This window comes from Sinocyclocheilus rhinocerous, unplaced genomic scaffold (assembly GCF_001515625.1).
Source record: "Sinocyclocheilus rhinocerous isolate Xijiao unplaced genomic scaffold, SAMN03320098_v1.1 scaffold4622, whole genome shotgun sequence".
In the NCBI taxonomy this organism is placed as follows: domain Eukaryota; kingdom Metazoa; phylum Chordata; class Actinopteri; order Cypriniformes; family Cyprinidae; genus Sinocyclocheilus; species Sinocyclocheilus rhinocerous.
The window spans coordinates 122,804-139,826 of record NW_015658200.1 but is presented as its reverse complement, the minus strand read 5'-3'; positions in this window follow the sequence as shown (position 1 = coordinate 139,826).

Here is a 17,023-nt window from a genome sequence, read left to right as displayed (position 1 = left end):
TGATTAGTAATATGCATTGCTAAGAACTTCATTTGGACAACTTTAAAGGCGATTTTTTTAAATTATTTTTTTTGCACCCTCAGATTCCAGATTTTCAAATAGTTGTATCTCTGCCAAATATTATCCTAACAAACCATACATCAATGGAAAGCTGATTTATTCAACTTTTTGATGATGCATAAATCTCAATTTAAAAAAATTGACCCTTATGACTGGTTTTGTGGTCCAGGGTCACATATGTTGTGCATTAGAAGAAGGAATTTCATCGGCTGGAGGAAGTGTTTTTACTGGAACACCTGCAGCAGAGCGTCGCTTTCCTGTTGTTGAGCTCAGTTTCCTTTCAGTGAACGCTGCATTGCATTCGCCGTGATGATTTATTCATTCAGTCTCTCTCAGTGACACTGAGTTGTGCTGGACTGGTGATCAGGTTCAGCTCCGCTCCGAACACACACATAAACACACACACACCGCCTGCAAAGTTTGTTTGGTCAGTCGGGTCTTTTTTTAGATATTTCCAGCCCGGAGCTGAAATTAGTTTGACCCTGGAGTCTATATCAGGCGCGGATAAAGATAGGCAGGAAATCCCTGTTGAGGGAAGCGCACATCATCACCGCAGATATTAATAGGTTTGTTTCAGAGCTGTTGACGTGCTAATGACAGCAGCTTCCTCCTGTCCGTCTGAGTCACGGCCACGCCCCCTTCTGCTTTCCAGCTACACATGACAAAACCCGCAGTCACACACACACACACACTCGCACTCACTCACTCACTCACTCACACACACACACACACACTCACTCACTCACACACACACACTCACTCACTCACACACACACACACGTCATGTATGAGTAGCCACTACACACCAGTGCTATATGAAGGAACCATTACCACAATGTTTGTATAATGAACTACTGTGTAAATCTATTTATTAAGTATTTTCCTAAATAAAACGTCTCTGTTATGTGCTGTCTGTTCACTGTTCCTCCACATCAAGATTTTAGGCTAAAGTCATCATAAAATACATTATTACTAAATTACACTTTATTCCCATAGTCCAGTATTTACTGAAAACTAACTTTGCAACTACGTCAACTAACTCTTTTTCGAGTATTAGTAGACTTAGGTTATGTTTAGGTTAGGGTAAATATCTAAACATTATTGAATCAAGATGAATTTACTGTACAAGTAAAATGACTTAAGATAGTATGTCTTGCTAAAAAAAAAAAAAAAAAAAAAATGTTAGTTTTTGCTTAAAACAAGCAAATATATCTGCCAATGGGGTAAAACAAATAATCTTAATTCAAAGACTAAACAAGATAATTTTTCTTGCACCATTGGCAGATATGTTTGCTTGTTTTAAGGAAAAACTAACAAAACGTTGATAAATTTAACAAACAAAAAAAACACCAAAAAAAAGTAAGTGTTTATGCTTGACTTAAAATGACAAGTTTAGTTACTTCGGATATTTAAGTTATCTGAACAAATTTCGGAAAATATATTTATAAACTTATGTTTATGTAAAAAATCTTTGACATTAAATGTAGTATCTGAACATATTTTCCCACTCCTTTGCTAATTTTAAGTTAAATGTTATATTTGAATACTTCTGTCATTAAAGCAGAAACGTTTGACATTTGAATTTGATTATTCATTCTTATTTTGTGAACGTAATGGAAACTTGTCATTAATATTTTTGAGCTCAGCATCATCAAATTGGAGTTTTTTTGCAAATTAGCAGAATTTTTATTGAGTTGCAGGGCTGTGTAATATCCCTTTCTCTCTGAGGTCATAATTTGGTTTTTCTCGACTATTTTTCGCCTGACAGGTGTTCTTGACCGGTAAGTCTTCGATGTAATCCTGTCCTTGTGATGTGTAGGACGTTCTTGTTTTCACATGAACGTGTAATTACCAGAAACGAGATGAGAATCACGTGCTTGAAGAGAGGCTGTGTTTTCTGTGGAATCTCTGAGACAATAGCTGCGTTCATCATCATCATCATCATCATCATCAGGCTGAAGAATGAGGAAAACTCTCGGAAACTTCCCACTTCCCTGAAGTCATAATTACCAGTTTGTCCTGTTCAGGTGCTTTGTTTTCAGAAAGTACAGGAATCAACAAGGAAATTATTAAAGCCTGAAAATATTCAACCAATATCCAGTGGATTTTGAATAAAATGTAGCATCTCATTCGTTGACAGTCATATAGACATAACGTGCACATTTGCACTGCAAAAAATGATTTTTTTACTTAGTATTTCTGTCTAGTTTTCTAGTATAAATATCTAAACATTCTTGAATCAAGATGCATTTACTGTACAAGTAAAATGATTTAAGATATTAAGTCTTGTTTTCTAAAAAAAAATATCAAAATTATGTTAGTTTTTGCTTAAAACAGCATTTGTTTGACTGAAACTTCAGAATCATCAGTAGGATGACTATCTAGATACCCTGGTGAATGTAAAGGCTGCACACTGCAAAAAATTATTTTCTTAGTATTTCTGTCTTGTTTTCTAGTATAAATATCTAAACATTATTGAATCAAGATGAATTTACTGTACAAGTAAAATGACTTTTGTTAGTTTTTCCTTAAAACAAGCAAAAATATCTGCCAATGGGGCAAGAAATATAATCTTGTTTAGCGTTTGAATTAAGATTATTTTTCTTACCCCGCTGGCAGATATTTTTGCTTGTTTTGTAAAATTGTCACGCTTACGTGCTGGAATGAAGACAGAAGAGCGTACGACGAAGATAATGTCAATTATTTTTAATAAATCCACAGGGAAAGATGAAGGGAATATCCACACATGAAGGGTAACCACATACAATAACCAACAACTCGGAGAACTAAAGGAAGGGAATTTATACAAACAGAAGAGGAGCTAATGACTAATTAACAAGACACAGGTGAAAGGAAGTTAACTAATAAAGACACAACGAGGACAGGAACAGGAACGACCAAATATGGGCACATGAGGGAGAAAACACAACCAAACGTCCAATACTGTGACAGTTCGCCCCCCCCTCCCGGAAGGCGCGACCTCGCGCCATGGAGAAAAAGGGATGGGACTTAGGAGGAGGACAAAGGAGTGGAAGTCAGATGGAAACAGGGGATGGCAAAGGGCTGGCAGGAAGGCAGGCAGACAGGCAAGACAGGTGGAGGTTCCGGCGGAGGACGGACTCCCGGGAGGAGGACGACGACCAACAACAGAGTCCAGGGTGGTGATGACGGAGGGAGGAGCCATGGAGGAGACAGGCGGATCAGATGAAGGGAGGAGCCAGGGTGACGACAGAAGGGAATTGGTGCAGGAGGAGCCAGGCGGGACCCAGGCCGCAGCCATGAAGGCGAACCACGGTGGAGCCGACAGAGAGAAGAGCCATGGTGGAGGAAGGGCTGACGGCTCCAGGGGGCTGACCGACGGTGGCGGAGCAGGTGGAGGAGGAGCCCGAGGCGGAGACAGAGAGCCGATGAGCACGGGGGACAGGGAGGATCCAGAGGGCCAAGGCGGAGCAGATGGCGCCAGCAACCAAGGCGGAGGCGGGGATCCGGAAGGCCGCGGTGGAGCCGGAGCGACAGAGGATCGAGGATGAGCCGAAGGGAAGAAGGAGCCTGACAGAGCAGGAGGGATGGAGGAATGAGGTGTAGCCGGAGGAAAGGAGTCCTGAGGCGGTGGATGGTCGACGACAGACCAAGGCGGAGCCGGAGGGACGAGGGAGCCCGGCAGAGCTGGTGGACTGATGGGCCACGGCGGAGACGAGGGAGCTAGGAGCCATGGTGGAGCAGCTTGGTCGAAGGGCCGAGGCGGAGTCCGGGACACAGAGGCTGGAGGCGGAGACAAGGGGTACTCCAGCCATGACGCCGATGGAGACTGGAAGACCCACGGCGAATCCAGCACACAGATGGTGGGCTGAGGGTGAGCAGAGGGGTTGACAGGAGCCAGCGGTGGCGGAAAAGGCAGGAAAGGGAGGGTGGGTGGGAATTTGTGAGCACCCGTTTTTTCAGGGATGGTGTGTGCTGCCCACACACACCAGAAGGCCACTCCCAGCACCGGGAGCGCCAGCGATAGGGGAACGACCTCCATGGTCATTTCAGGACTGGCAGATGGTTCAGGGCAGACAGACAGTTCAGATGAAGGCGGAAGACGGGGCATGTCTGCATAAATATCCGAATTGTCCACTGAGCTCAGCTCACCCTCAGCCATGGTGCAGTGGGCGGCGCTTCCCTCCGCGCTCTCGCTGTTGAGAAATTACTCTTTCCCCTGTGGCGAGCACTGTAGCCGGCTCTCGCACCTGGTCTGACGTCACGGGTTCTTGTTGCTCACCAGCACCCACTCCACAAAGGCAGCGAAAGAATCCCGAGGTCCACCTCCGGACAACCGCGCTCTGCACAGGCTCATCAGGAAGAACGTGCAGAGGCTGCTGTCCAGGAAGCTGGAGTGGTTGGCGATCTCCACGAAGATCGCCGAGTGGACCTCAAGAGGCATCCTCTTCTGCTCCAACAGAAGGAGGAGGAAATTGGAATTATCCATAACAAATATAAAAACTGACAAAAACGGAAACAAAACAGAGAGAAGGGGCGCCGCTTACGGTTATTCTGTCACACTTACGTGCTGGAATGAAGACAGAAGAGCGTACGACGAAGATAATCTTAATTATTTGTAATAAATCCACATGAACAAAGACAGCATATTAACCAGGATATTAACGGGAAAAAGAAAGTGCACTGCGCCGTATGATGGAATTCTGAAGTGTGCATTTGATGGACGCTTTACTGTCCCATGAGGCCATTCATACCAACCATATTCATGCTATATAGAGCATACTTTTTGATACGGCTGCCAAGTAAGCTTCAAACCAAATGTAGTTCTCTTGAGCTGCTCTCATTGAAAGTTTGAGTCACTCCATTCACTTCCATTCTGCTCATCAGCCTATGAAGACAAAACACAACCGATCACTGGAGTACTGAACAGAACTGTGTGTGTGTGTGTGAGAGAGAGTGTGTGTGTCCTATAACCAAACCCTAACACTGCAAGAAATGATGCTCTTCCTTAGTATTTCTGTCTTGTTTTCCAGTACAAATATCTAAACATCCTTAAATCAAGACACATTTACTGGAGAAACAAAATGACAGAAGATATTAAGTACTGCTATCTGAAAAATGTATCAACATTAAGTATAGGCTTATGCTTTAAAAAAAAAAAAAACTCTGGGGTCAGAAAAATAAACTTGATTCAAATGAAAACAGGATTATTTTTCTGACCACATTAGCAGATTGTCTATTAATTTTTTAGGAAACATTTTTTTTAGGAAATATCCTCAGTCATTTTGGTTTTCCAGTAAATGTATCTTGAGTTAAGAACATTTAGATATTTGTATTGGAAAACAAGACAAAAATCCAGACAAACAATTAAAAACATATATTTTCTTTCTTTATTTATTTTTTTACCATTTTATTTATTTTTTTATTTTTTTATTTTGTACAAATGATGACAACCTGGAAAGGAGGTTTTGGGAGGTTTTCTCATGTTTAACTCACTTATGAGTATTTGACTCTGTTTAGTACAAGCACACAGAACATGATGACATCAGCATTACTAACAGCATTTCTTCTGCGTTGAAGTGAAATCAAAGGAATTCTGAATGAAATTAGCAGCAGATGGAAACAGACTGGAACGCAGACAGACCAAACAAATCAGACACAGCCGATCTCACAGGATCTAAACAAATCATTCCACTCGTGTTTATTTGTCCACCGGACTGATGTTACACCCGTCCTGATCACTGTCTGGATCTCTCACACTCTCACACACACACACACACACACACACACACACACACACACACACACTCGCACACACTCGCACACACACACACACACACACACTAGTCACGCCTGACCAAGATCCGTGTTGAATCTTAGGCCTGCACTGCAAAAAAAAATTTCAGTTTTTGTCTTGTTTTCTAATATAAATATCTAAAAATTCTTGAATCAAGATGAATTTACTGTACAAGTAAAATGACTTAAGATATTATGTCCTGTTTTCTGTAAATCTCAAAATTTTGTTAGTTTTTCCTTAAAACAAGCAAAAATATCTGCCAATGGGGCAAAAAAAAAAAATCTTGTTTAGTCTTTGAATTAAGATTATTTTTCTTATCCCATTGGCAGATATTTTTGCTTCTTTAAGCAAAAACCAACAAAATTTTGATACTTTTTTTAGAAAACAAGACCTAATATCTTAAATCATTTTACTTGTCACGTAAATGCATCTTGATTCAAGAACGTTTAGATATTTATACTAGAAAACAAGACAGAAATACTAAGATAATAATGTTTTGCAGTGTGAATGTAGATTCTGCTGGATCACATGGTTCTCTGCTGCTTTGTCACGTTAAAGGAAACACAGTAAGCAGATGAGCAGATATCTGAGCCAGATGATTAAAGCAGAATGAAAAGAGCGAGAGTTCAGCGAGTCTTTCATAGTCGCCCAGAGGCCAACAAACACGCTTCACACACAAGCGCATCAGAGACGCTCCTCACAGCGGCTTTTTCCAGGATTTCACTCCTTTGTGCTTCTGCTTCACCCTGCAGCCCTGAAACTGGAATTCTGTAAACATGAACAAAGAGCTTCGCTCGGTTTACTGAACACCCATCCACCGCAGCCGCTCTCACACAGGCTTGTTGTTGCTGTTTGTGTTTGTTTTTAGTTGTCAAGTGTTTTTGAGAAGCTGAGATTTGTGGAAATGGATCGGATCTCATTCAGTCTGATCTATTCCTGCGCAAACATATATCAGTCAAGAACAGTTTGTATGCTGATGAGGGTGATTGAGCCGTTCATGTGGTTTTGATGCACCAAACCTCAGGTGTGTTTCAGAAAGTACCTCGGTATTTACTGTCATTTGAAGCTCAATTTCATACAGGAACATCCAGGTCCGGGTTTTCAGTCTTTCCCGTTCCCTGATCCCTAGAGCGAGAAACTCCACTCTGAAAGTTCCTGGAGAGAGAAAACAGAGCAGGAGAGAAATCAATCACACACAACACATCCATATGAACTCTGAAACACACACATGCACAAAGTTGTCCCCAATAGGGGTTTAGAAAACACCTAATATTCAGTAATATTACTGATTTGACAGCACTGACACTATCAGATTGTCACGCCCATGGACTGTCCTTGTGTTCCTGTCTTGTGTTTTGCTCCCCATGTGCTCCCCGTGACCCAGTTTCTCCCTTGTTGATTGTGTTCATTGAGGTCCAGTGTTAAACGTCTATTCCCCGTGCTACGTGTGTGTTCCTACCTGTCTCATGTGAGTCTTTATTTGGATGAATAAAGACTGTTCTTCATGAATTATCCTATGTCTCCTCGCTCCCTCGCTCCCTTGCTCCTTCGCTCCCGCACAGTAGCCTCCATGACAGACACTGGACCTGCAAACAGTAAGCGGCGCCCCTTCTCCCGTTTTTTTTTTTTGTTTCCGTTTTTTTGAAAGTTTGTTTTTTTTGTCCTTTCCCCGTGGTGATGGAAACCGTCGCAAGATTCGCTGCCCTAGCCCGCAAGGATCTGCCCTGAGTTCGCCTGGGAATTCTGCGGGCTTGCCGTTAAGACGGCTTTGGATGACGCCACACTTAATTCACTGTTCTGGATCGGGGCCAATTACCATCACCCCGTGGACCTCCCAGACACCACTGGACAGAGATGGAGGGAAGGAATCCTCCGGTGTCTGGAGAGTGTCCGGCCCCGATCCAGAACCAGCTCTATGTCAAGCCTGCCAGCCGCTCCATCGTCAAGTCCGCCGGCCGATTCACTCCCAAGGCCTTTTATGACAGCAGCCCGCTCCTTAACCTCCAACCAAAGGAGGAATATGAGGAGGAAAAGACTGTTGGCTCCAGCCCCTGAGTCCGCTCCAGTGTCAGCTCCAGTCCCTGACCAGAGTCAAGAGAGGGCGGCTGTTTCCACGTCGAACCCAGGGAGGGCTCCAGTTCCCAAGTCAGGCCCAGAGAAAGACTCTGTTCCCAAGTTAAGCCCAGAGAGGGCTCCTGTTCCTACGTCCTGCCCAGAGAGGGCTCCTGTTCCCAAGTTAAGCCCAGAGAGGTCTTCTGTTCCTACGTCCTGCCCAGAGAGAGACTCTGTTCCCAAATCCAGCCCAGAAAGGGCTCCTGTTCCCAAGTCCAGCCCAGAGAGAGACTCTGTTCCCAAATCCAGCCCAGAGAGGGCTCCAGTTCCCAAATCCAGCCCAGAGAGGGCTCCTGTTCCCAAGTCCAGCCCAGAGAGGGCCGCTGTTCCCATATCTGGCCCAGGGAGGGCCACAGTTCCTGAGTCAAGCCCAGGGAGGGCCGCTGCTCCTACGTCAGGCCCACAGAGGGCCTCGGAACCCGAGTCAAGCCCAGGGAGGGCCGTTGTTCCTACACCGGGCCGACGGAGAGCCTCGGAACCCAAGATTTCCCCTAAGGAATTTTGTGGGGGGGCTATAGGGCTCTGGCCTTAGAGGCTGGGCAGAGTGAATTGCCAGCTCCGCCATGGCTCCCTGAACTACCAGCTCCGCCATGGCCCACTGAACTGCCAGCTCCGCCATGGCCCCCTGAACTGCCAGCTCCGGCATGGCCCCCTGAACTACCAGCTCCGCCATGGCCCACTGAACTGCCAGCTCTGCCATGTCTCCCTGAACTGCCAGCTCCGCCATGGCCCCCTGAACTACCAGCTCCGCCATGGCCCCCTGAACTGCCAGCTCCGGCATGGCCCCCTGAACTACCAGCTCCGCCATGGCCCCCTGAACTGCCAGCTCCGGCATGGCCCCCTGAACTACCAGCTCCGCCATGGCCCCCTGAACTGCCAGCTCCGGCATGGCCCCCTGAACTACCAGCTCCGCCATGGCCCCCTGAACTGCCAGCTCCGGCATGGCCCCCTGAACTACCAGCTCCGCCATGGCCCCCTGAACTGCCAGCTCCGGCATGGCCCCCTGAACTACCAGCTCCGCCATGGCCCCCTGAACTGCCAGCTCCGGCATGGCCCCCTGAACTACCAGCTCCGCCATGGCCCCCTGAACTGCCAGCTCCGGCATGGCCCCCTGAACTACCAGCTCCGCCATGGCCCCCTGAACTGCCAGCTCCGGCATGGCCCCCTGAACTACCAGCTCCGCCATGGCCCCCTGAACTGCCAGCTCCGGCATGGCCCCCTGAACTACCAGCTCCGCCATGGCCCCCTGAACTGCCAGCTCCGGCATGGCCCCCTGAACTACCAGCTCCGCCATGGCCCCCTGAACTGCCAGCTCCGGCATGGCCCCCTGAACTACCAGCTCCGCCATGGCCCCCTGAACTGCCAGCTCCGGCATGGCCCCCTGAACTACCAGCTCCGCCATGGCCCCCTGAACTGCCAGCTCCGGCATGGCCCCCTGAACTACCAGCTCCGCCATGGCCCCCTGAACTGCCAGCTCCGGCATGGCCCCCTGAACTACCAGCTCCGCCATGGCCCCCTGAACTGCCAGCTCCGGCATGGCCCCCTGAACTACCAGCTCCGCCATGGCCCCCTGAACTGCCAGCTCCGGCATGGCCCCCTGAACTACCAGCTCCGCCATGGCCCCCTGAACTGCCAGCTCCGGCATGGCCCCCTGAACTACCAGCTCCGCCATGGCCCCCTGAACTGCCAGCTCCGGCATGGCCCCCTGAACTACCAGCTCCGCCATGGCCCCCTGAACTGCCAGCTCCGGCATGGCCCCCTGAACTACCAGCTCCGCCATGGCCCCCTGAACTGCCAGCTCCGGCATGGCCCCCTGAACTACCAGCTCCGCCATGGCCCCCTGAACTGCCAGCTCCGGCATGGCCCCCTGAACTACCAGCTCCGCCATGGCCCCCTGAACTGCCAGCTCCGGCATGGCCCCCTGAACTACCAGCTCCGCCATGGCCCCCTGAACTGCCAGCTCCGGCATGGCCCCCTGAACTACCAGCTCCGCCATGGCCCCCTGAACTGCCAGCTCCGGCATGGCCCCCTGAACTACCAGCTCCGCCATGGCCCCCTGAACTGCCAGCTCCGGCATGGCCCCCTGAACTACCAGCTCCGCCATGGCCCCCTGAACTGCCAGCTCCGGCATGGCCCCCTGAACTACCAGCTCCGCCATGGCCCCCTGAACTGCCAGCTCCGGCATGGCCCCCTGAACTACCAGCTCCGCCATGGCCCCCTGAACTGCCAGCTCCGGCATGGCCCCCTGAACTACCAGCTCCGCCATGGCCCCCTGAACTGCCAGCTCCGGCATGGCCCCCTGAACTACCAGCTCCGCCATGGCCCCCTGAACTGCCAGCTCCGGCATGGCCCCCTGAACTACCAGCTCCGCCATGGCCCCCTGAACTGCCAGCTCCGGCATGGCCCCCTGAACTACCAGCTCCGCCATGGCCCCCTGAACTGCCAGCTCCGGCATGGCCCCCTGAACTACCAGCTCCGCCATGGCCCCCTGAACTGCCAGCTCCGGCATGGCCCCCTGAACTACCAGCTCCGCCATGGCCCCCTGAACTGCCAGCTCCGGCATGGCCCCCTGAACTACCAGCTCCGCCATGGCCCCCTGAACTGCCAGCTCCGGCATGGCCCCCTGAACTACCAGCTCCGCCATGGCCCCCTGAACTGCCAGCTCCGGCATGGCCCCCTGAACTACCAGCTCCGCCATGGCCCCCTGAACTGCCAGCTCCGGCATGGCCCCCTGAACTACCAGCTCCGCCATGGCCCCCTGAACTGCCAGCTCCGGCATGGCCCCCTGAACTACCAGCTCCGCCATGGCCCCCTGAACTGCCAGCTCCGGCATGGCCCCCTGAACTACCAGCTCCGCCATGGCCCCCTGAACTGCCAGCTCCGGCATGGCCCCCTGAACTACCAGCTCCGCCATGGCCCCCTGAACTGCCAGCTCCGGCATGGCCCCCTGAACTACCAGCTCCGCCATGGCCCCCTGAACTGCCAGCTCCGGCATGGCCCCCTGAACTACCAGCTCCGCCATGGCCCCCTGAACTGCCAGCTCCGGCATGGCCCCCTGAACTACCAGCTCCGCCATGGCCCCCTGAACTGCCAGCTCCGGCATGGCCCCCTGAACTACCAGCTCCGCCATGGCCCCCTGAACTGCCAGCTCCGGCATGGCCCCCTGAACTACCAGCTCCGCCATGGCCCCCTGAACTGCCAGCTCCGGCATGGCCCCCTGAACTACCAGCTCCGCCATGGCCCCCTGAACTGCCAGCTCCGGCATGGCCCCCTGAACTACCAGCTCCGCCATGGCCCCCTGAACTGCCAGCTCCGGCATGGCCCCCTGAACTACCAGCTCCGCCATGGCCCCCTGAACTGCCAGCTCCGGCATGGCCCCCTGAACTACCAGCTCCGCCATGGCCCCCTGAACTGCCAGCTCCGGCATGGCCCCCTGAACTACCAGCTCCGCCATGGCCCCCTGAACTGCCAGCTCCGGCATGGCCCCCTGAACTACCAGCTCCGCCATGGCCCCCTGAACTGCCAGCTCCGGCATGGCCCCCTGAACTACCAGCTCCGCCATGGCCCCCTGAACTGCCAGCTCCGGCATGGCCCCCTGAACTACCAGCTCCGCCATGGCCCCCTGAACTGCCAGCTCCGGCATGGCCCCCTGAACTACCAGCTCCGCCATGGCCCCCTGAACTGCCAGCTCCGGCATGGCCCCCTGAACTACCAGCTCCGCCATGGCCCCCTGAACTGCCAGCTCCGGCATGGCCCCCTGAACTACCAGCTCCGCCATGGCCCCCTGAACTGCCAGCTCCGGCATGGCCCCCTGAACTACCAGCTCCGCCATGGCCCCCTGAACTGCCAGCTCCGGCATGGCCCCCTGAACTACCAGCTCCGCCATGGCCCCCTGAACTGCCAGCTCCGGCATGGCCCCCTGAACTACCAGCTCCGCCATGGCCCCCTGAACTGCCAGCTCCGGCATGGCCCCCTGAACTACCAGCTCCGCCATGGCCCCCTGAACTGCCAGCTCCGGCATGGCCCCCTGAACTACCAGCTCCGCCATGGCCCCCTGAACTGCCTTATCCGCCATGGGTCCCGGAACGGTTACCGCCCTGGAGGCCTTCCGTCCCTTGTAATCCTGTCCCTAGAGGCCTCCAGAGCGCCCACCCCCCTCCCTGTTGGAAGTTATGAGGCGAGTGGCCTTCCGGGAGGGGGAGGTAATGTCACGCCCATGGACTGTCCTTGTGTTCCTGTCTTGTGTTTTGCTCCCCATGTGTACCCCGTGACCCAGTTTCTTCCTTGTTGATTGTGTTCATTGAGGTCCGGTGTTAAAGGTCTATTCCCCGTGCTACGTGTGTGTTCCTACCTGTCTCATGTGAATCTTTGTTTGGATGAATAAAGACTGTTCTTCATGAATTCTTCAACGTCTCCTTGCTCCTTCACTCCCGCATAGTAGATACCGTGACACAGGTAGCACAAAATCTAAAATGAATTGATCTGAATAATGTCACTATTGTATTTTCTAGAGCTGCTTTATAGCAGAATCTGAGTTTGTTTCATAATTGATGAATTTTGCAACATTAACAGTTATTTTTGTTTATCATTATGAAGCTGCTTTCAAACAATCTATGGAAGCTTATTTCCACCACTGAATAAAAACAAGCAATTCTGAGTTTATATCTCGCTTTTTTCTCTTGTGACTTTTTACTGTCAATTCTGAATTTATCTCATAATTTTAAATTTATATCTAAATTTTGAATTTATATTTCATAATTCTGAGTATATATCTCTATTCTGAGTTTATATCTTACAATTCTCACTTTATATCTCATAATTCTGAATTTATATTTCATAATTCTGAGTTTATATCTCATAATTCTGACTTTATATCTCATAATTCTGAGTTTATATCATAATTCTGAGTTTATGTCTCAATTCTCAATTTATATCTCAAAATTCTGAGTTTGTGTCATAGTTCTAAGTTTATAGCTCACAAGAGACTTTTTTCTCTTAACTGTGGTGAAACAACAAGCTTAACATTATGCATTGTATAAAGTGCTATATTAATAAATGTGACTTGACTCGACTGAATATCAGTTTCTGACACACTGCTTGTCCACTCAAACTAACTCTTATAATGAAAGTTAGTGCACGCTGGCTGCTTTATCACCTCCGGTCAGAAATAATTCAGTGTCATTATTCACCATATTAAACTGAATCATCAGTTTCCGCTCATATTTCTCTTCAGACGTTAAACTTTTCGCTCTGAATCGCCAGTGATGTTTCTTTCCACTGCATCTGGCCTTCATCAGAGCTCATAATTATCCAGAAGAATCTGATTGGGAGAGACTTTAAAGAGCTTGATTCTCAGTATCAGTCAAAGTGTCTTTCATCAACCATTGAGTTTTTCAAAAACCACGACGGGGCAAATTCACATGAATCTGAACGTGACGTTCCAAAGACCCCTGGAGCTCCAGCGGTGACTTTACCAGCACAACTGGTGTCAATTAGCAGACTTTCAGTGACTCTCCTCACATGACAGACGAGCCTCCAGCAGCTCCAGACGACACACAGTGTTTGGACAGGTGGTCTTCACTAACTAACCTTCACTAACCCACCGACCGCCGCTCGCTTTCAGGGCGTTTCATCGGCGCTGGCGAGTGAAAGCGGAGTGTGTTTACTGTAACTAACTCAGATTCCCTCGACAACAAAAGCTCTTCTGTAGATCTGCCAGCGGAGATGTTTCTCATGACCTCCTCCAGTCCCTGATGAGTTCATGACGTTCCTGAGACGCTCCTCTAGAGACACACAGATAGAGACACAGACGCATGTAAGGGGTTTAATTACACATGTGGGAATCACTGATAGCGGCTCCATCTCCTCCCAAACACACACATTCCCATATAAGGCTGTTCTTTCAGAGTCTTCTACACGTCTCATATCTTTGAGAACATAAAGTGCTGATGCGTTTCCAGCACAGATGAACCCAGATGATCCATGATAGTTTGACTTTTGTATTTCCTTGCATTTCTTAGTTGAATTTCAATAAAGTCAAAGCGCATTCAGACCCACAGTGATATATGCAAAGAGTTTGGAAACGTTTAAAATGTTTTTGAAAGGCTCTTCTGCTGAGCAAGGCTGCGTTTAGATCAAAAATACAGTAAAAATTGTGAAATATTATTACGATGTAAAACAGCTGTTTTCTATGTGAATATCTGTTAAACTGTAATGTATTTCTGTGATGCGCAGCTGTATTTTCAGCATCATTACTCCAGTCTTCAGTGTCACATGATCTTCAGAAATCATTCTAATATGCTGATTTGCTGCTCAATTATTATTGTTATTAAATTATTATTAATGCTGTAATTTTATTATCAATGTTAATTACATTTGCTAGCATGAACTAACAATGACACATACTTTATTAATTTCAGACGTTACTAATACATTATTAAGATTAAACGCTGTTTCGTTAATGCACTGTGAACTAATATTTTTATGAACTAACATTAACAAAAGTTGATACTGGAAAAATATAGTGCTCATCGCATCAACTAATGTTAACAAACGAGAGCTTGTTGTAAAGTGTTACCAGTTTCCCATGTTTTCGTCAGGATGGTGGCGCGCTAAAGGGAGGCACAGGAAGTTCCTGCAGTCAGTAAATTAAAAGCAGGCGTGGGATTCATGAGCTGGACTTGAGTCACGCTGAATGTCTCTTTGTGAGTAAGACAGGAGTTCAGTCTCACTTTCTGGAGGTCAGACGGGTCACACACGAACCACTTTCCTCTCTCTGAGCAATAGCACTACATTCTGACAGAGCTGTGAGTTCACTATGATGAAGCGGCTCTATGGCTCCTTCTGTCTGTACTTGAGAAAAGGAGAGACGTGTCTCTTGAAACATCACAGTGTTAAACAGTTCATCAACAGATTGAGCATCTTCTAAAGAAACATGAATGCAGTTACCATTCTCAGCTCACCGCTGTGATGCTGGAGCGCCAGAGGGGTACCAGGGTGTTGACAAGTGGTTGCTAGGGTGTTTCTGTGATTTTCAGTGTTGCTATGTGGTTGCCAGAGTATTTCTATGGTTATCAGGGTGTTGCTGTTGTTGCCAGGGTGTAGCTATGCTTTTCTCTGTGTTGCTATGTGGTTGCCAGGGTGTTGTTATGGTTACCAAGGTGCTGTTATGCAGTTGACAGGGTGTTTCAACGGTTAACAGGGTGTTGCTGTGGTTGCCAGGGTGTTGTTATGGTTACCAAGGTGCTGTTATGCAGTTGACAGGGTGTTTCAACGGTTAACAGGGTGTTGCTGTTGTTGCCAGGGTGTTACTATGGTTTCCAGGGCATTGCTTTGGTTGCCAGGATGTTGTTATGGTTGCCAGGGTGTTGCTGTGTGTTTGCCAGGGTGTTACTATGGTTGCCAGGGTGTTGCTGTGTGTTTGCCAGGGTGTTGCCATGGTTGCCAGGATGTTGTTATGGTTGCCAGGGTGTTGCTATGGTTGCCAGGGTGTTTCTGTGTGTTTGCCAGGGTGTTGCCATGGTTGCCAGGGTGTTGCTGTGTGTTTGCCAGGGTGTTGCCATGGTTGCCAGGGTGTTGCTGTGTGTTTGCCAGGGTGTTGCCAGGGTGTTGCTATGTGGTTGGTAATTGCTTGTGATGCTCCTCATTTTGGATGAAAGTGTCTGCTGAATGAATGAATGTGAATCGTGTAAACTCATTCTGGGTGGATGTGTGGAGATCATGAGTCTGATGCGAGGAATCACTCACACGACTAGTTCTATGAGTAATTAAAGCATTTTTTAATCTCTGCTGGCTGACGTCAAGACGAAGGCACTTATGTTTTGGCAGCGAATGTTTTTGTTCTTCTGAAGTGTCTGTAATGAGAAATGACAGAAACACAAACCATCTGATCTACAAACCATAAAACAACATCTGGAGAAAGACCTTCAGATGGTTTCAATGTTCTCATGTTCTTCACACAAACAAACAAATCATAAAGCCGCTCGACACACGGACAGTTAAACACATTATATATCTATAAAAAGAAGAAACACATTCCTCTCCACAATTACAAACATCACGAGCCCCGATGATCCCACAATCCCACAGACAGATTCACATCACCAGAAACCACACTCATCATCACAGCCGCCGTGTGTGTTAGAGAGGAATCTCAGCTTTGATCTCTGATGAATAATAACATGTGTGTGTGTGTGTGGTCTCAAGCTTACACACACATTCTTGCATTCTCTCTATAGGCGTATGGTGTTTCTACTGTACAAACTGTATTTTCTATCCCCTTACCCTAAATCTACCTCTCCCACAAAACTACAGGCATTTTTAGATTCTCAAAACAATTCATTCTGGGTGATTTATAAGATTGTTTCCTCACGGGGACCAAAAAATTGTCCCCACAAAGAAGATTCCAGACAGACTGGTTGCAGTTGTCTGGCTGCAGACGAGACGAGGACCAGCTCTATAAATACACAGAAAAGAATCTACTGCTATAAACACTGAACGCTCCGTTTAGTCTCAGAATGGTTTAAATGTAATGATATTACTTAATTAAAATGCCTAATTTTTATTTTATTTCTTTATTTTTCCAGGAAGGTTCCATTGATATAAAAGGAAATCTCTTCTTTCAGGGAGCCCTGGCCAGGATGACCATACAAAAGACAAAATTAATACACAAGACAAAATTATAAACGGCCAAAGCAAAACGGTAATAATGAATCAACAAATGAATTAAAACAGCAACAAGGTTCATTCATTATACACTGCAAAAAGCTTTTTAAAAGTGTTCAAAGAGCGAATAACTGAAGAGGTGCAACATTAAACTGAATTTTATATATATATATACGTATATAACCACAGAAGCATCAGAGGAAGATGTCAGCTTCAGTGGGAGGCTCTTCTCCTGGAGTCATGAAGCTTAAGAAACCCTTCAGTGCACACTAGTTCCTCAAGGGCACTTACTGGTACTTTTGAAGGGCTTCACCTCAGTGTTTCTGCTCACTCATATCTGACATTCACAGACTGTCTGAAACATCCCACATCACACACACACACACACACACACACACACACACACTCACT